Genomic DNA, 25510 nt, shown 5'->3' on the forward strand with positions numbered 1-25510 from the left:
TTCATCAGCTTGTAATGATAAAGGCTGTTAATGAGCTTTGTCACTGACAGCATTACTTTCTAATCTTAATCCTTTTTAGGGTTATTAGCTTTAATGCTACTTGCACAGAGATAAGTTAATTTATACTAAAATTAAATTGAAAAATAACAAGTAATGATTGCTGCATTTGAGCATTACCTTATAAAGTTTCTCTCTTGCTGACAAAAGTTACTGAGGGCAGTGAACTATTTCCAAGCCTTTTGGAGCAGGTATAGGAGATTCAGAATAAGACATAGTGACTCCTTAAAAGAAGCATTGCCAGGCGCGGTGGCTCACGCCTGTAATCCCAGCACTTTGGGAGGCCGAGGCGGGTGGATCACGAGGTCAAGAGATCGGTTCCTGGTCAACATGGTGAAACCCTGTCTCTACTAAAAATACAAAAAATTAGCTGGGCACGGTGGCGCGTGCCTGTAATCCCAGCTACTCAGGAGGCTGAGGCAGGAGAATTGCCTGAACTCAGGAGGCGGAGGTTGCGGTGAGCCGAGATCGCGCCACTGCACTCCAGCCTGGGTAACAAGAGCGAAACTGCGTCTCCAAAAAAAAAAAAAAAGAAGCATTTATAAATATCCTTGAGGACCATTTAGTAAAGTGGTTGATGGATATTTTATTACCTTTTAGGTGTCAACACACGATGTTCTGTCAACAAGAAAATTCTTCAAAAAAAGCCAACTTTTCAAGAAAATTAACAAAACATAGGAGTTACTCATAAACATACAGTACTTAGAAATCAGCACAAATGTTCATTAGAATCTTGAGTCCTTGCTTCCATCAGTCTTACTCATGCAGAATTCTTTATCTAAGCCTTGGTACACAGAAAATGATTGCAGTAACAACTAAGTTCTTCCAAGGATGGTAGAGAATCTGTGCCAGTCAACATGCATGGGAGAGAAGTTTATTCTGTTCATATAGTTGATGATTTACGGTATTAAGGCACAGTCTTCTCAAGAACTACAGTTGAGAAAGTCTGATAGGGATTGCAAGTATTCTTCTAAACACATTTGTCTTACCCTCTACCTATGAATTTATGTACTTATCCATCTATTAAGTTACTACTTTTTGTATAGCTAACCATATCTAGGTTTAATAATAGTATGTTTGATATATGTGGCAATATCAGGTGAACTTAACTCATTCTTATTCCATTGGGAATGGTTTTGAATATTTTGCCACTAAATAATGGTGTGTGTGTGTGTGTGTGTGTGTATGTGTGTACATCCTATTTTCTAAAATAGTTTTAAGAAATATGTCAAGTTCTAATATACATTAATAACATTATTTTATAAATAAATGTTAAAATCTATCAAATTATTTTCTATATCTATTGAGATGGTCATCTGGCTTTTCTCCTTTGTTAGGTGGTAAAATATAATGGCTCATTTTAACACCTTTATGGAGATGTAGTTTATATACAACACATTTAGCATATTTAAAGTATACTGTTTGATAATATTTAATATATGTATATACCCATGGGACAGTTACACTCACAATGATGAACATAACTATTACCACCAAAAGTTTTATTGCAGCTCCTGGACGTTCCTTCTTCCCACCATAGCAAGTGAAGACATAGTGGATGATTTTGACAAACATCTCTTAGTAACTCATCAAATAAATGCATACACACACACAAAAAGTCATATGCTAGATATGTGCAACATAATTAAATGTAACTGAAATATAAATGACCACACCTCAAAACTGAAGAATACATATTTTGTAAGTGCACATAAGATATTTACAAAAATTAACAATATACTGGGCCATAAAACAAGTTTCAATAAACTTCACTTGACTGAAATAGAATTAAACAGAGATTGGTCATAATTAGAGAAACATAAAGACTCAAAAATAATCAGAAATTTAGCAATACTCGTTCTAAATAATGAATGGATAAAAGATTAGCAGTTGATATTAAACAATACTCTAAACACTAAATTCAGTGACAGAAAAATACTGTATAAAAGAAAAGTTGAAATATAGATAAAGATGTGTTTAGAAAGGCATATGTAGCCTTAAATGCATATATTATAACAGGAGGAAGGTTAAAAATCAATCATCTTTGGAAGTTAGAATTAACATAGCAAATTAAAAGGAGGGAAGAAAATAATATGTAAGTATTTATTAATGAACAATGCTAGAAAAGACCACTAAAATCAAATTGATGTGCTTTAAAAGATTTCTAAGCTATAAACTCTTTCCAAGACACATTTTTTAAAAAATGACTGATATCAGGAAGCAAAATTGAGGCAAAATTATGAATTATTCTGACATTAAAAAGATATAAAACAGAAACACACTTGAAAAGTTGCAAAAGTAAATTTTAAAAGCTGATACAAGAAGCAATAAAATATCAACTTATTCTGTAGTTATTTAAGTCTATAATCAAGTCACTCCAGCACAGACAATGCTGTGCTTAGATGTCTTATAATGGTAAATTCTTCCAGATACATGAAGTCTTCTCGGGTGGTTCTGTGAGGACCGCAGAACTCTGACACTCAAAACCCAACAATAATAGAGAAAAGAGGAGTATAGACACATCTTACGGACATAGATGCAAAATAACATAATTATTTTGTAGATACAAAATGAGCATTTGATACTAAAATTTATCAGCAATTTATCTTAAAAATTAACTCTTAGAAACCCAGAAATAAAGAGAGTACTTCCTTAATCTAATATGGAGTATCTATAAACAATTGACAAAAACTTCATTTCAGTGATCGGATCTTCATTGCACTAGAAATCTATGCCAGTACAAAAAAGCAAAAGAATATTTTAAAAATAAATGATTTGAAAACAAATAAAGATTGTCATTAACTGCAAAGATTATTTTTACGTAGACAGTAAAGCATTCTTAAATATATTGTTATACTGAATAACTAAATTAACAGTTTTATGGAGTGCAATGTCAATACACAATTACTATGTATGTTATATGGGTATAATACATAAGTATATAGAAATAATAATCATGATATATATAAAAGACATAATTTGACATAGCACAAAAATGATTAAATATGTAGAAGTAAATCTAAAAGGATATATGTAAGACCCCATACACACACACACACACATATACATATGTACGTAATTGTTTTATTGAGAAAAATTAAAGGTTTGAATTAATACTACACTAAGAGTAATTATGTTTATGATACAGAGGATTCAATATTATGAAGATGCCAGTTATTATATTGGTCACATACTGCCAAAACAATGCTGTGAAAATAAATGCCTCCAAAATACACTGATAAAAAATAACAATCACCTGTAAAGCTAATTTTTCTGTGGATTGGCCTGGGTCTAGCTGGAAATTGTTTATCTCAGCTAGGCTTCATCATGCCTCTACAGTTAGGCAGCTCTGCTTCAGGAGGTTGTCTGACTGTTGGCTAGAGCACCCTGGCTCTGCTCTTATATCCCTCCTAGAGACTAGCCTGGCAATGCTTTTATGATAAATGGTTCACGAGAAAGTGCAGAAGCACACAATATCTCTTGAGGCCTAGGCTGGGACTGGCACAGTGTCACTTGGGTGACAGACCCAGTATTAACTCACTACATCTTATTGGCCATGTAAGTCATGAAGACAACTCTGATTTTAGAGGAATAGGAACAAACTCTCTTTTTTTGAAGAGATTAACTACAGAGTAACATTGCCTATATTTAGAGAGATGACCAAATAGGACCAAAATAGTCAGTTTGTCACAAAACCTAGACAAAATCTCCACAGGTATTGTGTGTGTGTGTGTGTGTGTGCGCGTGCACACGTTTGTGTGCGTGCGTGTGTGTGTGTGCTCACGTGTCTGTAAATTGACAAGCTAATTGTAGTAGTTATATAGTTGTATATGTAGGTAAAGATTAATGGAGCTCTATACTGGCTGACATGTGCATTTTACTGGATAAATATTACCTCAATACGTACACAAGCACAAATAGGCTAGACTAAGAAAGCTATTGAAGCATCTAAAGAGGCAATCTTGAAGATGAATTATGTTGGAAGACTTATTAAACTTTATATGAAGACATAATAAATTTAAAGTTAATTAACACAGCGTAATGTTTGGCAAAGAATAGACAAACTGCCAAATGAGACACAACAGAGTTTGGTAATAGACTCACATACGTATATGAACTTTTGATGTATTATACAGCTGGCAAGTAGAAGACTAGGAAAAGGCAGCATTTTCACCAAATCGTGTCGGATCCTTCGGACATGTACATAGAATAATAATGTAGCATACCTTGGTCATTATACCATATAAAATCATTTCTGGTGAATTTTTTCATCTAAATGAGGATAATAAAACAATAAACCTTCAATGAGATAGTAATGAAGAGTATATTCATGATCAAGAGATAGGAAAATTATATTAAACTAGACTCACATATCATTAACTGTGAAGAAAACTGTTTGCAAATTGAACTAAATTATAATTATAATTTTCTTTTACCAATTAAGGAAGTAAAAAGTCAAGCTTTGGATTAGAAGAAGATATTCGCAACACATATAAACATCAAGGAAATCATATTTTGTATATTTTTAAAAGCCTGTAAATTAATAAGAAAACATATTTAAGAAACAACAAAAAGCTCAGCAGTACAAATGAAAGAAGATATCCAAATGGCCAGTAAACATACGAAAATGTGCTTCAATATTCCTAGTCTTAAGAGAATTCCAAGAATTCTAAGTTGGATTTAGAAGCTCATGGCAGGTCAATACGTTTACTACAACTAGGAAGAAGAACTACGTGAATTATAAATTTAATTATGCAAAGGCATCATGGAACTATGTAAGCAATCAGAATTAGAAATTAAAATTTTGGAGAAGAGAGAATTTCTCTGAGGCAAACTGAATGTCTCCAACTTAAGTTTCCCTGGGGCGATCTCCTGTTTCTACACGCAAATTAAGGATCCACCTTACTCAGGCAGAAAACCTCTGCTAAGGGTAAAAGAAACAAGCAAATTATTGAACAGTTATTAGTGTTAGCATGACGAGTTAGAAATTTGAGGTAACAGAAATCATGTTCAGTGTTTTCCCACGGGATATTGGCTGGGTTTGCTGCTGCTTGTGAAGCTAGGGATTTAAGCTAAAATCTTCTAAAAGTCAGAGGATGATATCCTCTGTGAGGTTTGGAAAGCAAAGACCTATGAGTCTTAAACAAGGCAGAAGTTACCAAACACAATTCTTGTTTTAACTGAAGACATTCCTATGTGTTAAAGTACTTGGATTAGGAGACAAGGAACCTGAACTGGAAACTCTGAATGGCAGAGCATTGGCTCCTCTTGTTTTAATTCTCCACAAAGTTGGGGATCCACAAAGCTCTGTGTCAAAGTTTCAGGTGGGCTAATCTGAAAATTAGGCAAAGAGAAAACTGAACATAACTGGTGATTGAAAGAAAGGGCTGACAATATACCCAGGCCAGAGATAATTCAGATATTGGAAGTAGCAGATTTTAAAAATACATGATTATTACATTTAAGGAAATAGAGGAAAAGGTAGATAACGTGGATAAAGTTAAACGAAGAATTGGAGCTGTACTAAAGCTTCAGTTGGTATTCCGAAAATGAAGAAAATACAATATTCAAATTAAGATACGTATTTTAAAAATATTAGTCACATCAGAAGGCAGAGTTAGGAAAATGGGATGGAGTAGCTCAATTAGACAATGTGCAAACTCAGGCAGGACAAAGACTACAATGCAGATGAAAATTTAAGAAACATATGAGCATTTCTAAAGTTCCAATTGAGATCTTAGAATATTTTAATACAAAATGAACACCTTCCTTACTTACGTTTTAGATTGTGCGCATTTAAAATGTCTTATTAATTTTTAACACCAAAAGACAGTTTATAAACATTCTTAGACTTTATCCACATATTTACTATTTCTTTTGCTCTACAATGCTTCCTTAACCTCAAATGACATTTTTAGATGCTCTATCTGTAAGTCTTTAAATAGCAGTGTTCAGTTATTAAAAATGTTATCATTATACCCCAATCTAAAGTTAAATATATTTCCAGTACTGCAATTAATTTCTTTCAGTATTTTGATAATATTGTTAAACCAATTTCTGTCCTTTTATGCTTTTGAGAAGTCAGCTCTGTTTGTTTATTATTTGTTTTCTTATCATGTATTTTTCTTTCTGGTTACCTGCAAAATGTTTTCTGTTTACTTTGGTATTTTATACTTAAACTATGATATATTGGTGTAGATTTATTTTGTTGTCTTATTTTAGTTGATTTGCTTTTCAGCTTTTGGATTTATAAGGTTCTTTAGTCACTGTGAATCTGATGATTTATTTCTCTTATAAATTTTGGAAAATTCTCTGTAATCATTTTTCTAAATATTAACTCTTTCTATTTGATGATGTCTCCTCAGAACTTCATTTGTCTTTCTTTTTGACCCTCTCACCCATAAGCATCACTTAATATGTTTTATATATATTTTCATCTGTTTATATCTCCAGTCTGCTGCATTATCAAATATATCATTTGTTATTTCTCTTTTGCTGTGTCTAATACCATACTGAAATTGTTCATAGATTCTGCAATTACATATATATTTTGCATATATGTATATTATATGTATAAAATTAAAATTACATATATACACATAATTTTTAAAAGATCAATTCAGCTCTTTTACAAATTATCTGTTAATTTAATGGCTACTCATTCCTTCTTTATAAATATTACATAATCTTTAAACGTCATGCTAATGTGCTTAAATAGTTTCTATCTGATGAATTCAGAATATACTGTGTTCATGTATTTAATTTCATGTGTTTTTCTTCGTTAGTTCTTGTCATAGTAATTTGTTTTCTTGTATATTGCGTATTTTTTGTTTATTCTTTTGTTGTTGTTACTATTGTGAAATCACCATTACTTAAACCTCATCTGTGAAAGATCTTTCAATCCTAATGTTTGTTTTTCTTTTTTTTTTTTTTTTGAGATGAAGGCTCCTTCTGTAGCCCAGGCTGGAGTGCAGTGGTGCGATCTCGGCTCACTGCAACCTCCGCCTCCTGGGTCTCGGTTCAAGCAATTCTCCTACCTCAGCCTCCCAAGTAGCTGGGTTACAGGCACGAGCCACCATGCCCAGCTAATTTTTGTATGTTTTAGTAGAGGCAGGTTTTCGCCATGTTGGCCAGTCTGATCTTGAACTCCTGACCTCGTGATCCACCAGCCTTGGCCTCCCAAAGTGCTGGGATTACAGGCGTGAGCCACTGTGCCCAACCTCAATCCCGATGTTAAATTGTTTTCTTCTGCCTTTAAACTAAACTATCAACCTTGAGAAGGTTTTAACACAGAGATATTTAAATGTGTCCCTAACCTATGTAAAATCATGCTTTTGTTTAGAAATTCACAAAGTACTTGTATACATGTTCCTGTGCATGTGTGCATGCATGTGTACTTGTATACACACATATACACACAGTTCTATATAAACATTTTATCTTACTTTACCCTCCACTCAAGGTAAAGAGGAGATACCCAGCTATCTTGTCAATCTCCCTCTGTGTTATTTATCCTTCAATTCAGTTATGGTGTTGGCTTTCATAAATGCACATCTAATATTGAGTCATATCAAACCCACCTGCATTGCATGGATCTCAGGCTTCATCTCCAGTTTACCATAAAAACATATTTCAAAAATATAGAGCATCAGAGAAAATCAGATGCTCTAGGAAATATGACATGATCAGTCCTCAGTACTGTTCTAAATTTGGTTTTTCTTTCCATCCTTAGCCTCTAAAGATTACCTTACTTCATACTAGGCTTTCCTTTTTTTTTTTTTGACAGAGTGTCATTTTGTTGCCCAGCCTGGAGTGCAGTGGCATGATCTTGGCTCTCTGCAACCTCCACCTCCTAGGTTCAAACGATTATCCTGCTTCAGCCTTCCAAGTAGCTGGGACTATAGACACACATCACCACACCCAGCTAATTTTTTGTATTTTTAGTAGAGACGGAGTTTCACCATGTTAGCCAGGATAGTCTCGATCTCCTGACCTTGTAATCTGTCAGCCTTGGCTTTGCAAAGTGCTGAGATTATAGGCATGAGCCATCGTATCTGGCCCTAGACCTTACATTTTATCCAGAACTTTTTGTGTATTCTGTATCAAGAGCGTTTCCCTGGCCCTTTAGTCCACTGTATTGCTAGAACTGAAAATCCAGCTTTGTTACTTTAAAAGTCATAGTTGTCATAACCAGAATCTAACATATAATTTAAAAATACGGAAGAAAAACACAACAAATTCTATTTTTGAGTTCTACACTCCCCTTCACATAAACATAAACTATAGTTTAAATGAGTACTTAATTATACACTGGTAAAGCTGCTAGAGAACTTGGCAGACATTCTACTTTTAGAAGCACTCCACTTAGATTTATAAATCACATTTTACATAATGAAGACTTCTTTCCCACCTCTTACTAAAGTACAATAATAATAATGATAATAATGAGCTTCTTAAAAGAAAGATGGTGATGTACCAGGAAAGTTTAGTGAACTGAGACAAAGAACAAGTTAAAGATGTTGCAAGCTAGAGGATGAGGATGAATACACTTCTGATACAAATTAAAAGACTAAAATTTTGCAGCCCAAACTAAATTCTGAGTATATTGTTTGAAAGTCCCACGTTATCTGCATTGTTGAGGGAAAGTCACCAAATCTAAGCATATGGCTGAATTGATCAGTCTTTTCTCTGGATATACTCATGTGGAGTTTCATGTATGGCTATGCACACCTTCTCAATTTTGAAATTAAGATATCACTTTAGACTGCTGTTTGAGAAATTGAGCATATGGGCAATGTTTCTTATTTTTTCTGTGGTTTGAAATTATCAGAAAAGCAAAATTTCATACTCTTAGACTGTTTTCTATTTTTTTTTTTGTTTCTGAGGAGGCTGACATGTTCAAGGAAACCTCACTAGTCCTTTCATAAGCATGTGTGAATCTTATTAATTCTGCCTACATGTTTAGGTACAAAACAAGATGCCTCTTCTACAAAATTCTCTCTTATGGAAGATATAGGCAACATGAAGAATATCTCCTTTCCACTTATTACTGCAAAGTGACTCTGCCAATTCTGGATTTAGCTTTTAAGAGGACTGACAACTTTTGTCTTGGTTTCTTGGAGACTTGAGTTACCTGAGTCAGGTCTTGGAGGTCTGAGTCACCTGTGACACCATGTAAAATGTCCCATTACAATGCTGCATAGATACTATGGAACATCCCTAAAATTCCATTGAAAGGGAGGGAACCACCTAAAGTCAGCCTTGGAGACACAGCCATATAATTGTAGCCACCTTGTACCCTCCAGGCAAACCCAATGGCCAGTTAAAGAGTACTGTGTGACCCCAGTGGGGTTTGCATGGAGCAGAAGAATTGCTCACCTATAAAACTACGTGACCTAATAAAGTTGTTATATGGAGTAAGTTTGTTGAAAAGCAATAAATAAATGAAACATTTGTTAAGCTGAACCTATTTCCTTTGTCAATAGTTTAAAAATATAATTATCTTGGATATGTAACTTCTTCAGCAACTCTTTTTTCAGAAATGAACTAGGAATTGGAGCTAGATGATTACATTTGGACAAAATCAGCTCTTGAGATGAGCAGAATTGAAGACAAACAGTGGAAAATGCCACCTTGAATAAAATGATGATGATTAATCATAGGTATTTGGTTTTCAAGCTAATAATCATCACTGGGGAAATCAACCAGCAAAATCGATGCCCCTAAAATGAAACCCATTTTTGGTGGTTTCAGATAACAGTGGGTAAAACATATGCTGGCAAAATTAATAACACAAGGGCTTCCTTTTAATGTAACTATGGTTCTAATGATGTTACCAAGTACAAATTTGCAGCCAAGGAACTTCATCTGAGAAATCATTAATCTGTAAATTGCAATGCACTGTGTAATAATGTTAGTTGGTGTTATTAGTTCTTAGGTTACCAGAGCTGGGGCAAGATGTCGGGACATCTGTTCAAGTGATAGATCAGAAAAACTGTACCACTTATTAAGCTATATGCACTCAACTCAAAATCTGCCCATTTTCTGTAGTCATCTCTGTGATGCTGGAACTGGGAATCTACAAGCATTTGTCCTTTTAAACTGACTTGCTGCTACTTTGTGCCCGTAGGGACATTAGGTAGTGGAAAAAAATGATTAGCTCCTTCTTGGTTGGCGTGTGGCTCCTGTAAGCAACCAATGAGCAAATAGTTCTTCACCCTGGCAAGAGTAGTTGGTTAAAAATGCAGTTGGATGCAGTTTCAACTTCTTTCAGCCCTCCAAAATTTTGTCTTGTCATAAATACCAGCACAAGTCAGAACTATCTGCTATCTTTCTTTCTCTCCCATCACAGTGTATTCTTCATTTCCTGTGAGTCATTTGTACATATTTAACTTCGTGTTTCCCAGTCTGTTCTATTTCATGAACTATCTCTGTAGCTAGTTGTATTAGTTCATTTTCGTATGACTATAGAGACCTACCTGAGACTGGGTAATTTATGAAGAAAAGGGTTTTAATTGACTCACAGTTCTGCAAGCTTGACAGGAAGCATCAATGGATGGTCTCAGGAAAGTTACAATCATGGCAGAAGGTGAAGGGGAAGCAAGGCACATCTTATGAGGCGTCAGGAGAGAAGAGAAAGCGAGTGGGAACAGCCACACAAGTTTAAACCAACAGATCTCATCAGAATTCACTCATTTTATCAGGAGAACCACATGAGGGAACCTCCCCCATGAACCAGTCACCTCCGAACAGATCCCTCCCCAGACACATGAGTATTACAGTTCCACATGAGATGTGGCTGGGGACACAAAGCCAAGCCATGGCACTAGTTCTTACCAATATAATAGCAGAAGTGTGTAGTAGTCCTATTTTTCTCCTATCTACTAAATAAGTTATCGAAGTCATATTTCCAATATAATGAAAGCATAGCATGAAAAGGAGGCTGCTCCCAGAATTTATTGGTAGGACAGAGCTCCTCACCTTCCTCTGTTGCCCAATGTTGAATCCTGGTATGTGAAAACACACACACACACACACACACACACACACACACACACACTCTCAACCTAATCTTGTTTATAGCTACTGAACTTCTGTATTGTTTGTTTTAGCAGCTAGCATTGCCCATTCTTATTTATACTTAATACACAAATAAATAAGTTTTTGGCTTGTTGGTTATTAATTAATATATTAACAAATAATGTTAATATATTAATGTTCATTAGTATAATTATGTAATTATATGTTCTTTATAACTATATTACAATCAATTGTGAATATTAATTAGTGTTAATACATAAATTGCTACTAAAATTGGAGATTTTAGTAGCCATTACAAACATTTTTTTAGTAGCCATTACAAACATTTCTAAAAATGTGAAACATTGGTCCAGTGGTTGAATGGAAGAAGACATCACATAAAAAGTGATGGCTAGTTCTTGATCTTTGTCATTTGCCTGAAAAATAATAGTAAATTGCTTGCTTGCAATAACTTGGAAGACAAATCAAATGGTTACTGAGCTGGAGAAAGGAGATTGAAAAAGATCACTTTAATATGTCTTGGTTGCCACTGGATCTGTTTGGCAATATAGGAGAAGGAAACAAGAATGCTTAGAAGCAGAAATGCAAGGAGAAAGGGAAAGCAGACATCTGATAGGAATTATAAAAAAATGACCACTTCCGGACCCTAAATAACAGGAGACAGCGTTTTAAATATTGTTTTATTGGCAAAGACAAGATGTAATGTAGTTTGTATTTTTTTCCAACATTTATTTCAATAAAGTGATTAGATTTGAAATATACTCTATTCAGGTCTCATCTCCTCAAGGTAGCTTAGGGGAGCCAGGAGGAGAGGACATACAAGACTAAGAATTGTTTCTAGAAGAACTTTTAGTGTGGTTACTCATACATGAAACTGACTAGAAGTAAATAAATCAGAAACTTAATGAGGTTTTGAGAGTAAGTCACCAAAGAACACTAACACTAACCTCCTCAACTGAAAATTCTATTTTTCTGGCAAGTCTTTTTTTTTTCTTGGAGACCAGTCTTGCTCTGTCTCCCAGGCTGGAGTGCAATGGCACAATCTCGGTTCACTGCAGCTTCTGCCTCCTGGGCTCGAGTTTCTCCTGTGCCTCAGCCTGAGTAGCTGAGAATACAGGCGCACGCTTCCACACCCTGCTATTTTTTGTGTTTTTTAGTAGAGATGGGGTTTCAACGTGTTGTCCAGGCTGGTCTCGAACTCCTGAGCTTAGGCAATCCACCCAACTCAGCCTCCCAAAGTGCTAGGATTACAGCCACCAGGCCCAGCCTTTTTGGCAAGTCTTAAAATAGACCTCAGCAGGAAGTGAGCTACAAAGAGCACATAGATCCCAAAGAGGACACACACCCCAATGCCAATTTTTCATATATCGGGGAAAATAATAAAAGTGGAAGAACCTCTTGAAGATTTGCTGCTTTTCATGTAAAAGCATGCAGCTTTTGCTTTTAAGGAAGAACTTATTTAAATATCAATTAGTTCAAGTTAACTGTACTGTTCAGGTATATTATCTACTTATGGAATTGTTTGTCCAACTATTCAGTAAGGTGGATTTATTACTCACCTAGTTTCCTCTGATAACAATGTCATATGCTTTCTGCTTTTCCTTATCTGTACACCCAATTGATATTTAATTACTATTTATGCTACAATGCTGGATAGTACCCTCTCCTTCATATACTGCTCACCATTTCCACAAACCACACCGCAAGCAGGCCTTTATTTCTTACCTGTATCACCTCAGTTACATCTTAATATACATCTCAGCTGGTAGAGTCTCCTCTTTGCTTTTCAACTTCTACCCAACAGAATTAGCATCATCTGGAACTGGATACTCAGGCACATCACAAACTTACTGGATCAGTATTCTGCAGGAGCAATCCAGCAATCATTGGTGATTCTGATGCACAGTGTGAGAACCACTACTCTACATTAAAGATTATATCAAACATGACCTTCCACTAATACACATGATCATTAAAGCCAATATTCCTCATCTTGGTGAAGCTTTAAAGCGAATAAGAGTCATAATACTATAAAGAAAATCTGGCATTTGCTCTGAATTTTTATCTTATTTCCATATTTTAAAAGTAAATTCAACTTTATTTTTAGTTCTTTATTATTTTTAACAGACATTTTGGTGAACATTTGCAGCTGAATCAACATCCATGTGTGCTTTGATACCAAAGTTGAGAAAACATGACCTACACTAGCAGTCAGTAAACTACGGCCCAGGCACTGTTTCATGCACTGAGACTTTAGAGGTCAACAAATGAAAGAAAAGTCTGCAGTCATAGGGCATATATTTGAATCAGGGCAGGGGTGGCAGACAGTAAACCAACATACAAGTAAATAATGAGATAATTTCAAAAAGTGATTTGTACTGTGAAAGTTAAGCAGATGAAGTGACACAATGTGACTGCCAGGATCACCACCCTTGGGTTAGGGGTAAGCCTTTCTGAAGTGATGGCACTGAACTGAGACCTGAGTGATGAAAAAGAACAAGATGCGCAAAATTCTTGGAGGAGGAAGGGACCTTGACTTGTCCTAAAATCATGAAGAGGACTTGTGTGGTTGGAGCAAAGTTGAGTACTATAAAGATAAGAGGTCCAAGCTAAATGTTCATAAGACTTCTGACCAATGATAAACTGTATTCTTTCATTTCCAGTGTCTCATAGAAGAAAAAGATATTGATTAAAGGTTGCTTACTGCTCTTTGGTGTGTTAATGATTTATGTTGGCTGCAGTGCAAGCATAAATGATTTCTACATCAATGCTGAGAAAATTAGGAACTCATGATTAAAATGAAAAAAAAAAAAAAAAGAATCAAGATTTATGTCCCATTTAGAAGCCAGGTTGAAATACCGCTCCTAAATCATCTTCACCTGTATTAGGTCATTTAAGGTGGCAGAGTTAAGCCAGATCTTAAAATCCCCTAAACTTAGTGACATGAATAAGCATAAGGCAAAACAAAACCAAAAACTCAAAGACTAAGTGATCAAGCAATGAACACGGCTGATAAATTGAACATGGGCAAAAATATGTTTTATGATATAAACAAGTTTCCCTCTCTATTCTTTAATAGGGAAAATATTGAGTGTAGGTAGATAGTAGGGGGTTTGTTGCGAAGAGAAAGATGTAGCACTGAAGAGTCTCATTAAGAATCAACAACTAAGGAACAAGAGCTGGAAGAGGCAAGGAAGAGACTGGCACAGATCCGGCAGCAGCAGTACAAGTTCCTGCCTTCAGAGCTTCGAGATGAGCACTAGAGAAGCCGCTTCTATTTAACGCAGACCCAGCCCAGAGACTGTGCCTGCCACTACCAAAGCCTTCTGGGCTGTCAGGGCCCAACCTGCCCCAACCTAGCACTACCTGAAGTGCCTGCCAAACCCCAGGGGCCTGGCCCCACCCAGTCCCGCTGCACATCCCCCATCCCCTCCCCAATCCCAAGTGCCTTCATGCCCTAGGGCCCCCCAAGTGCCTGCCCCTCCCCAGAGTATTAACGCTCCAAGAGTATTATTAACGCTGCTGTACCTCAATCTAAACCTGCCAGGGCCCCAGCCCACTCTACCCGCCAGCAGCTTCCACCAGTCCCACAGCCTCATCAGCTCTTTGTCGTTTTTTGATACTATCTTCCCCCACCCCCAGCTACCCATGGGGGCTGCAGAGTGTAAGCTCCAAACAGGCCATGCTCCAATAAAAATGATTCTACCTACAAAAAAAAAAAAAAAAAAAAAAAAAAAGAATCAACAACTTGAGGCCGGGCGTGGTGGCTCACGCCTGTAATCCCAGCACTTTGGGAGGCCGAGGCGGGTGGATCACGAGGTCAAGAAATCGAGACCATCCTGGTCAACATGGTGAAACCCTGTCTCTACTAAAAATACAAAAAATTAGCTGGGCATAGTGGCGCGTGCCTGTAATCCCAGCTACTCGGGAGGCTGAGGCAGGAGAATTGCCTGAACCCAGGAGGCGGAGGTTGCGGTGAGCCGAGATTGCGCCATTGCACCCCAGCCTGGGTAACAAGAGCAAAACTCCGTTTCAAAACAAAAACAAACAAACAAACAACAACAAAAAACAACTTGGGAGCTTGCTTTGACAGCACACATACTAAAATTGGATACATAGAGAGAAGATTAGCACAGTACATGTGCAAAGGTGCCACCTAAATTCATGAAGCATTTTATATTTTTTAAATGAGAAAAAAACTTGAATAGCCATTTCTCCAAAGAGGAAATACAAATGACCTACAGGCATATGAAAAGATGTTCAACATTACTAATCATTACGAAAATGCAAATCAAAGCCACAATGAGGCTAACATTATACCCCTTAGAATAGCGACAAGGAGAATGAAACAAAAACAATAAAAAACACACAGACACTAACGATTTTTGGGGAGCTGGTGGAGAAATTGTAACACTTGTACCCTTTTGGTGGAAATAAAAAATGGAAATAAAAAATGGTGCAGTCATTCTGGAAAACAGTATGGAAGTTACTCAAAAAATTAATACAAGGTGTTCTGTGATCCAGGCATTCTAATTTTGGATGTGTAGCCAAAAGCATTGAAAGAGGATTTTAAAGAGGTATCGGAATACCACGTTCATAACAGCACTAAAATAGCCGAGGAGTGAAAGCAAACCAAGCATGTGTTATGGATAAATAAATAAATAAAATGTGGCATCTATGTGCAATGGAATATCATTGAGGAAAACAAAAGGAAATAAATTTTGACACATGCTACAATATGCATGAACCTTGAGGTCATTATGCTAAGTGAAATGGCCTAGTCATAAAAAGACAAATGCTGTAGGATTCCAGTTATATGAGGTATCTAGGTATACAGAAAGTAAAATGATGGTTGCCAGGGCTGGAAGGAGGAGAAAACTGGGAGTTATTGTTAAAGTAGTATAAGGTTTTAGTTTGGCAAGATGAAAAAATTTAAACATTTTTCAATAAATGTGAATTTTTTAACAATACTGAGCACTGTACACTTAAAAATGGTTAAGATGGTAAATTTTATGTCATGTATTTTTTTCACAATAAAAAAATAAAGCATTTGTATAGAGGAAGGAGACAGTGTCAACAGACCAGAGCAGAGGCTATGACATGAAAGATCAGATTGAAAAGCTATGGATTTTTGACTTGTTAAGACCGCATAAAAATGTCATGCAACTTTAAGGGATTTCTTGCTCCTCAGGTGAGGTGAAAAGATGAAGAACATAGAAAATCTTGCCCTCTGCAACTAGTTGGATTGAAAGACAAAAAATGTTTTCTTTGACTTTTAAGAAAGGGCAAATGCTAAATACACAGATTCTTGTCTTCCCCTTTCAATTTTATTAAGAGATAGCAACTTGAATTTAGCGAAAGGTAACAATACAGCAACTTACGATTTGACTCTGCTTTATGGTACATGAGCAAGTTTGTTTATGTTGTTTGATACAGTGTTATCACCTCCATTTTAAAGATAAGGCTTGAGGGTCCAGCGATTGAAGAAAGATAAGTGGTAGGAATTACTGGTGGAGGAACTAAGTAATTGTCTATTCCAGTCAGAGCCTAAAATCTGAGTACTTGATATGACAGCACCATAATTTTCTTTCTATAACTTTCATTAGAACCAATCTTCTCTATGCATCTACACATTCTCTGGAAATGCAGAGAATAAAAGATGCCAATTCATGGGAAGCAGCTATCTATAAACTCAGTTAAACCATTTCCTTTCCAAACTGCCCACTTACAGTTCATTCTTTACTGCTTTCCTTGGCATTGCTATTGTCAAAGACTTCATAAATGGCTGTGCTGCAGCAGAGGACTGCCCTGGATTTACGAGAAGACATAGATTCATTACCTGGCTATGCACTTGCCAAGAACATTAACGTGGACGAGACGCAATCACTGCAATTGAGATTCCTCATCTGTAAAATGACTCCATGTACCTCCTGAGATTGTTGCAACAGTTAAATGAAGTAACATATGCGCTTGCACTCAAACAATCAAACACTAGACTAATGCAGGTTATAATTGTCATACTAGGTTCCCATAAATCTGAGAGGAAGGATCTTAACTAAGAGTCAGAGACTTCAAAGTACACTGTGTTTAAAAATTCTAAAAATAGTTTTTCAATGCAGCATTTCTTGAAGTAAAACATTCTGAGATTAAAATATGAGGATATTCCTTTAGTAAATAGTAGGAAATGTGAGAGCTTTTCTGCTTCAAAATATGCAGCGTCCTAGGTGTTAAATTCTTTTTTTTTTTTTTTCCATCAACTTTATTTTAAGCTCTGGGGTGTATATGCAGGATGTGCAGGTTTGTTAAATAGGTAAATGTGTGCATTGGTGTTTGCTGCACCGTTCAACTCATTACCTAGGTATTAAGCCCAGCATACATTAGCTATTCTTCCTGATGTTCTTCCTGCCCCAACCTATCCGACAGGCCCCAATGTGTGTTGTTCTGCACATGTGTCCATGTGTTCTCATGGTTCAGCTCCCACTTATAAGTGAAAACATGCAGTGTTTGGTTTTCTCTTCCTGCATCAGTTTGCTGAGGATAATGGCTTTCGGCTCCAACCATGTCTCTGTAAAGGACATGGTCTCATTCCTTTTTATGGCTGCATAGTATGTTACAGTGAATATGTACCACATTTTCTTTATTCAGTCTATTATTGATGGGCATTTGGGTTGATACCATCTCTTTCCTATTGTTAATGGTGCTGCAATGAACATACACATGCATGTATCTTTATAATAAAATGGTTTATATTCCTTTGGGCAGATAGTAATGGGATTGCTTAATCAAATGGTATTTCTACTTCTAGATTTTTGAGGAATCACTGCACTGTCTTCCACAATGGTTGAACTAATTTCCATTCCCACCAACAGTGTAAAAACATTTCTATTTCTTCACAACCTCACGAGCACCTCTTTTTTCTTGACTTTTATTAATAGCCATTCTGACTGTTGTGAGATGGTAGCTCATTGTAGTTTTAATTTGCATTTTTCTAATGATCAGTGGTGCTGAGCTTTTTTTCATTTGCTTGTTGGTTGCATGTATGTCTTCTTTTGAGAAGTGCCTGTTCATGTCCTCTGCCCACTTTTTAATGAGGTTGTTTGTGTTTTTATTTGCTTAAGTTCCTTGTAGACTCTGGTTATTAAACTTTTGTCAGATGGATAGATTGCAGAAATTTTCTTCTATTCTGTATGTTGTCTGTTCTCTCTGATGATAGTTTCTTTCACTGTGCAGAAGCTCTTTAGTTTAATTAGATCCCATTTGTCAATTTTGGCTTTTTTGCAATTGCTCTTGGCATTTTCATCATGAAATCTTTTCTCTGCCTATGTCCTGAATAGTATCACCTAAATTTTCTTCTACGGTTTTTATAGTTTGAGGTTTTACATTTAAGTCTCTAATTCATTTTGAGTTAATTTTTGTGTAAGGTGTAAGGAAGTGGTCCAGTTTCAATTTTCTGCGTAGGACTAGCCAGTTCTCCCAAGCACCATTTATTAAACAGAATCTTTTCCCCATTGCTCATTTTTGTCAGGTTTTTCAAAGATCAGATAGTTGCAGGTGTGCAGTCTCATTTCTGAGTTCTTTATTCTGTTCCATTGGTCTATGTGTTTTTGAACCAGTACCATGCTGTTTTGGTTACTATAGCCTTGGAGGATAGTTTAAGGTTGGATAGCATGTCCTTTGTTCTTTTTGGTTAGGATTGTCTTGGCTATATGGGCTCTTTTTTGGTTCCATATGAATTTTAAAATAGTTTTTGTAATTTTATAAAGAATATAAGTGGTTGTTTATTGGGGATGGCATTAAATCTATACATTACTTTAGGCAGTATGGTCATTTTCACCAGTTGATTCTTTCTATCTATGAACATGGAAGGTTTTTCATTTGTCTGTGTCCTCTTTGATTTCCTTGAACAGTGATTTGTAGTTATCCTTGAAGAGGTCCTTCACTTCCCTTGTTAGCTGTATTCCTAGGTATTTTCTTCTTTTTGTAGAAATTGTGGGGAATTCATTCATGATTTGGCTCTCTGTCTGTCTGTTGTTGGTGTATAGGAATGCTGGCAATTTTTGCACATTGATCATGCTGAGACTTTTCTGGAGTTGCTCATCAGCTTACGAAGCTTTTGGGCTTAGATGATGGGGTTTTCTAGATACAGGATCATGTCATCTGCAGATAAACATAATTTGACTCCCTCTCTTCCTATTTGATTGTCCTTTATTTCCTTTGCCTGATTGCCCTGGCCAGAACTTCTAATACTATGTAGAATAGGAGCAATGAGAGTGGGCATCCTTATCTTGTTCTTGTTTTCAAGGAAATGCTTCCAGCTTTTGCCCATTGGGTATGATTTTGACTGTGGATTTGTCATATATAGCTCTTATTATTTTTGAGGTTGTTCCTTCCTTCAATCTAGATGTTAAATTCTTATAGAGAAATGTTTCTCTCCTTTTTTAATCACAAGAAATTATAGGTTACAGTCATAGAACTTCACAGTTGGGTCTATACATATGTAATTGTCTATAACAATTAGTAAAAATCCTGATGTTGAGAGATTTGTATTACTTAATGCTAGAAGATCAGAGGCCAATCTGGATTCTAATTATTTCTGTAGGTGATTTTGATCAGGCTCTTAAATGTTTAAACTTAATTTTTTAATCTGTTGAAGTATGGAACAATTTGTTCCTGTTTCAGTTTGAGTTCTTCAAAAACAATGCCTCAGACATGGATTTGGATGCAGTTAGTTTAAGGGAGAGTTAATCACAAAAAGCAAAGAGAAGAATAGAATGAAACAGTTCAGGAAGAAAAGGCAATAGAAGGTGCATCTCTGAGCTAGTTTCTGTGGTAGACAACTAAACTTTAATCCCTCTGAGGATTGTCGGAGGACCCACATAGAATGCATCTTAAAATGATCCATCTAAGGAAAGGAAAGCTTAAGTATCTGTCTGCTGATTCCTATCTCCCATTGGTTGAGAATTGCTCCCAATCTGCATCTGTATGCAGGCTGAGTGACTTTCCAAGTCTTTCGAGACAGTCTGAAAGGCAGGAAAACAGATAGATGCCACAGCATGTATGCTCAGGAGGGGCTGAGGACATGCACTGAAAACAGACGTATGTATTCAATGTGGTGTAGGGACAAAAACATGTTGGTTGTCATGAAGATTAAGTAAATTAATATATGGATATATTTAGAAAGATGGTGCTTGGCTCATTACATAAAAACCTTAAGTGACAACTTGAGTTTTTACTAGACTAAGACCTTTGTTAATGGGCATTACTAGTTTTTAGGAACTTTGGTCTGACTTCCTGATACTCTTTTATTTTCTATGACTTCTTTTCTGTATTCTGTTGCTGAGTATATTTTTCTATGCTTTGCATACTTAACGTCTTGTGTATGAACATGATCACGCTTGTCTTCCCATCAGCATATTTTTATTATCTATGTTGTCTTATTTAAATGGCATCTTGTTTGAAACAGATTAAATGCTCCATTCAATTTTGCATAATTATATAGACCTAAAATGATCTTATGTATAGGAAGATGCTTAATAAATATTACACATTTTAACATGTTTTTAAAGTGAATGTCTTTCAGTTGACCTCACCACAGACTTTTACCAGTATTTAAAACACATGGCCTTATTACTTCAGTGAAAATTCAAATTCACAGCTCCCATTAGCATTGCAGAGAATTTCTGGCCTAGTTTCCCTGGATATTAATGGAAGTTCAGATCTCTTTTAATGAGCTTAATAGGGAAGAATTTTGGTATTCAAATAAACTACTTCCCCTCTCTTAGCCTAGGGCTAAAGAGAAAACAGTTACCATTACAAACTGGTCAGATAACTGCAAAGAGACTTAACTGCCAGAAAAGCTATTAAATACTATATAAACAGCAAATGCACAGTCATTTTTGGTGCAATTTTCAACATGAAATTTAATTTTGGGACATACCTCTCTGAGTTTCCTCCTGCTTTACAAATAATCTATTGAATTCACTTTTTTATGTCCTTGTTATCCCATTGGTTTTTAAGTTTTGGACATCAAGACTCAGGCTTCTCTCCTGAACTTCAGGTGCACGTGACTGAGTATGTTCCCAATATCTCCACTTTGATAGTGTGGTAGGTTGTAAAAAAAAAAAAAAAAAAAAAAAAAAAAAAAAAAAAGTTAAAAAAGGTACTGAATCCTTCTGCTTCTGCATCCCCCTTTGGTATGCAGCATTCATTTGATGGTACCGCCAAGAGGATTAATCTTCTTTGTGACTTGATTTTACCAGTTGCACCCAGTGGAAGGGACATTATGGGAGCTGTAAGTGAAAGGCTCAAAAGACCTCACAGTTTCTACTTTTTGTCTCTCTTGCTGCTCTGAGACCTCCACGTGAAAAAAGCCTGGGCTAGCTTGTAAAAGAGGGCAAAATCACGTGGAGGAGAGGTGATCGATCCATGAGGGGTCTCCTAGATTAACCAGTTCCTAGTTAATCCATCTGTCTATTGCACCCATGTGAGTGACCCTAGGTAAGGCCAGGTGAGCTATTTAGCTGAGTACAGCTCAAATTGCTGGCACAGAGATTTATGATCAAATAAGCCATTAAGTGGTGTCATGCTTCGTTACATAATAATAGATATTTGATACCAATGTTGAATAAACATCACCAATTTAACAAATACAACAAGGAACCCTTGTTTTAACCCGCTAAATGTAGTGCTTCACCATTTCCCCTTTACCAGTAATTTGATATTTCAATCAGTAACCTTTCAGTAATCTTTTCAATTTTTTCCCCTCATGTCCAAACCTTCAATAAATCCTGCCAACTCTCTTTTAATGTAAACAGCTGAACCACTTCTCACTCTTCTCCATTGCTTATATTCTGCTTTGAGGCATTATCATCTTTCGCTTGGATTATTGCAGTTAAATCCCACATTGTTTTCCTGCTTCTGCCTTGATCCCTTGCGGTCTATTTTCCTCATATCAATAAGAATGACTTTTTAAATCATAAATTATGTCATGTTGTTTCTCTGACGAAAAATCATTCAGTGAAACAGTTTTGTGGTTCCTCTTAAAGCTAAACATAGAATTAGTATATGACCTAGAAATTTCACTTTTACATATATATCCAAAGTAAATTGAAAATAGACTATTCAAACAAAAACTATGGATGAATGTTCATGGTAGAAATATTCTCAATAATTACTTATCATGAAATAAGTCAAAACCAAGAAAAGATGTAATATCTGCATTCTAGTCAATAGTAGGAGGGCTCTTTCTTGGATATCTGCCTAGAAGAAATGCTGAAAATTGCTTCTGGTTGGAATGAAGAATCTCATCTAATGTATAAGCAGTTATAATCCAAACCTACCTCGGGTTGTAGACTCGTATTAATAATTTCACATGTAATCTTCTCCTATGTTTGTCTTTCTCTATCTTTTGACTGCTATGCTGATGAAGATGCTATATAAATTCCCCAAGATATTTATATGTTTCTTTGAACAAAATCTGCTTGCTTCCACACTTTGATATGTACCTCAAAGGTCAGTCAGTAAGTCGTTTGTAGACAGGTAATCATCTAGCTCCAAACCCAAGGAGAATGATGATGCAGGTACCAACAAGCCATGGTATTTATAAGAAATGGAATCTAGTATTTTCAGGGATCCTTCTTCTATCTAGAAACTTCCCTCTACCTTTAAGACAATTTAATTTGTTTGACTAGATATCTAGAATCTCAAGCTCTATTTAAAACAAGTATTGTCATTTGCATGTGTCCAGTTTCTCACTGAATTTTTGAAATCTCTAGATTAAACAAAATATGTAAACTCTTGTAATGACTCTTGTGTATGGTGGAGCTTATATAACGTTCTGTATATCAACAGAGCTTTGCTTTAATCCCGGGACTGAAGCTGATCTGAATGTGGATCACCACACCCCCATAAGCATTCCATACAGAAAGAAGAGCTGCTAATTTGCCTATTGATTTGCAACCACTTATTTTGTACATGCATGTGCAGGTCAATTTTTCACTGAAAAGTACACATTGGACTTAATTTGACATTTTTTCTCTTGCTTTTAAATTACTTCGAAAGAAAGAGAAAAGAAATCTTTATCAAGCCTTAAACATCTGTGCTGTATGAAGAGCAGGCAGTTTTTTTAAGGATTTAGCTAATTATTGACTCCTAGAATATACAAAAAACAACTAATAAATTGTTGGAACAAAGGAGCAAAGATAGTTTGTCACATAACAATAAGCATCCGATAAATATTTAAATAAATAAAAAATGTAAAGCTGAATTTTGCCATAGACATTCAAAAAACATTTGATGAATGAATAAAAACAAGAATGAATGGAGTATTAAGTTAGTGTGTTTCTTTTGATCTGAGATAGTTCTCCTGACTTCCTTATTTTCATACATAATAATTATCTCTGTGGCACAACCTACACTCAGAAGCCAGTAACAAGTATCTCCATCTCCATCAGTTCACTAATTTAACCATTCATCCATTCAGTTATGTATTTGTTCAACTAATTTAATCATTAAACAAATATTTACTGAGCACTGATGGTCCCAAACACTATTTTGAGTGCTGGGAATCAAGGAGCATGAAACAAAAAATGGTAGTGGAGCATGTCAGCTAACTGAACGAGGAAGAGTGTGAACTATATAGACTCTCACAGTAGAGATATCTGATCCTCACCTGGGAAATCAGGTCAGCCTGTCAGCATCAAGTAACATTTTTAATTTCCATTTGCGAAGTGAGTAGAAGTTAGTCAGGTGAGTAAAAGCATTGGATGGGAAAGGATATTTCAGAGAGAACAGAAGGAATAATAACATATTTTGTCATACTGGGGTATCAAAAGGAATTTACTATGCATATAGCACAAAAGTCCATGAAGGCTCAGTGTTTACACTGAACCTCTTTGGCAGCAAACCAGGGGCTTTACAAACCTTCTTACATGTGGTCTTTACACAGAAGTGTTGACATCTTGGAAGAGCATCAGTGACTAGCAGTTCATATTTAAGTCTGTTTGTTATTATCGCTCTTATGGAATATCCAATTTCTTAAGTGCTAGTTCCTCTCTGCCTGCATAAGGCTTCCTAAACAGGTTGTTCCCCGTTAGTTTCCCTGATCTTCTCACGTGGGCCAAATGTAACATGCTTGAAAATCCAGACGACTCCCATATCTATCTGGAAACCTATGTCATTACAAAATATTCAGGATTCCTTTGAGATAGGTGAGGTATGCAGCTTGTAGAAGTTTCAAAAGAAAGTATACTAGGTAAGTGCCATGTTTCAGGCTATGCGATACTCTTAAGAGAAGCAGTTAAGCATCTAGGAGAATTTTCTAGTTATAAAGTAGAATATTCAAGAAAATATTTGAGAAAAATATTTGAGAATTAGAGGCAGTATTAATGGCTTTGGGTGAGGCAGGACATTTAGAGTGGTTTGAGTTGATTGTGCAGTGGGGGATGAAAAGCTTGGGAGTTTATAACTTGGGCAGTGAATGATGATCATAGGGATGGACATTTTGTGGTGGATGAGATGCAAATATCCCTTGAAAGAGGGCAGTTCACAGTCTGAGAGTTCACTCACTCATACTGTAAGTGCTGACTGAGAAAACCCAAAAGCTTCTTCACCCAGAAGAACTAGTTTGTAATTGCATATTGAAAAGAAGCCATGTGAAAAAAGGTGATACCTTCTCATTTTTTATGGTGATATGTGGGCTTGCCAATGACTACATCATGCAGTCCAAAATTTCCTTAGCATGGTTTTCACACATCTTCAGAAACCCTTCCCAACTTAGCTCATTACAATTTTTATCTACAAAAACGTGGTCCATTAAGACAAAACCATTGCCTATATTCACAACAGCAGTCAATTTCCCTGCCCTAGACTATTGCACTGGAGGGCTCATTATTCTGATTTCTTTTTTGTAGACTACTTCAAACTCTGCCTTCTGTAGGAAACTCCCAGTCTACTCTGCGCCTCCACAGAACTTCTGGGTGACATATTGCTTATGGCTACACTGTCATCCATCTACCTCTTGTTTGTTTCCAACAACTAGTGGTTTCAATTTTAGTTTTCCTGTTTTATCCACAAAGTCCGCTTATACACATAGTTCCAACATAGTCCCAGTAACAGTCAATGTTATAATCTGTTTCTTATCCTATCTCAATAACTCTGTTGTTTCCACGTACAGGAAAGTATATTAGAAACCATGGTAGTAAAACTTACATTACTGAAAGAAAAATCTTGAATGTACTTTACTTTATATAATAGGAAAGTTATTGGTAAGCTTTAGTGTTTTGACACATATCAAGAAAGTCTTGTGATCTGCCTCATAATGTAGCAGGTTCACGGGTTAGAGGCGAAGGATTCCCAGAGTCAGTGCCTTTTTGCTTCGTGTTCGCGTGGCTGGATGCGGTGTCCGACACTTTGT

General features: G+C 36.1%; 1 non-coding gene across 1 annotated transcript; it reads left to right on the plus strand.

Annotated features, from left to right (window-relative positions):
• Window positions 1–15178: 15178 nt before the first annotated feature.
• On the plus strand, window positions 15179–15281 carry LOC135268183 (U6 spliceosomal RNA). The gene has a single exon (XR_010336464.1). It is a non-coding gene; the product is annotated as a U6 spliceosomal RNA (small nuclear RNA).
• Window positions 15282–25510: the final 10229 nt, after the last annotated feature.

The sequence above is a fragment of the Aotus nancymaae genome, unplaced genomic scaffold, assembly GCF_030222135.1.
Source record: "Aotus nancymaae isolate 86718 unplaced genomic scaffold, 86718_ANA_hifiasm-v0.15.2.pri h1tg000038l, whole genome shotgun sequence".
Taxonomy (NCBI): domain Eukaryota; kingdom Metazoa; phylum Chordata; class Mammalia; order Primates; family Aotidae; genus Aotus; species Aotus nancymaae.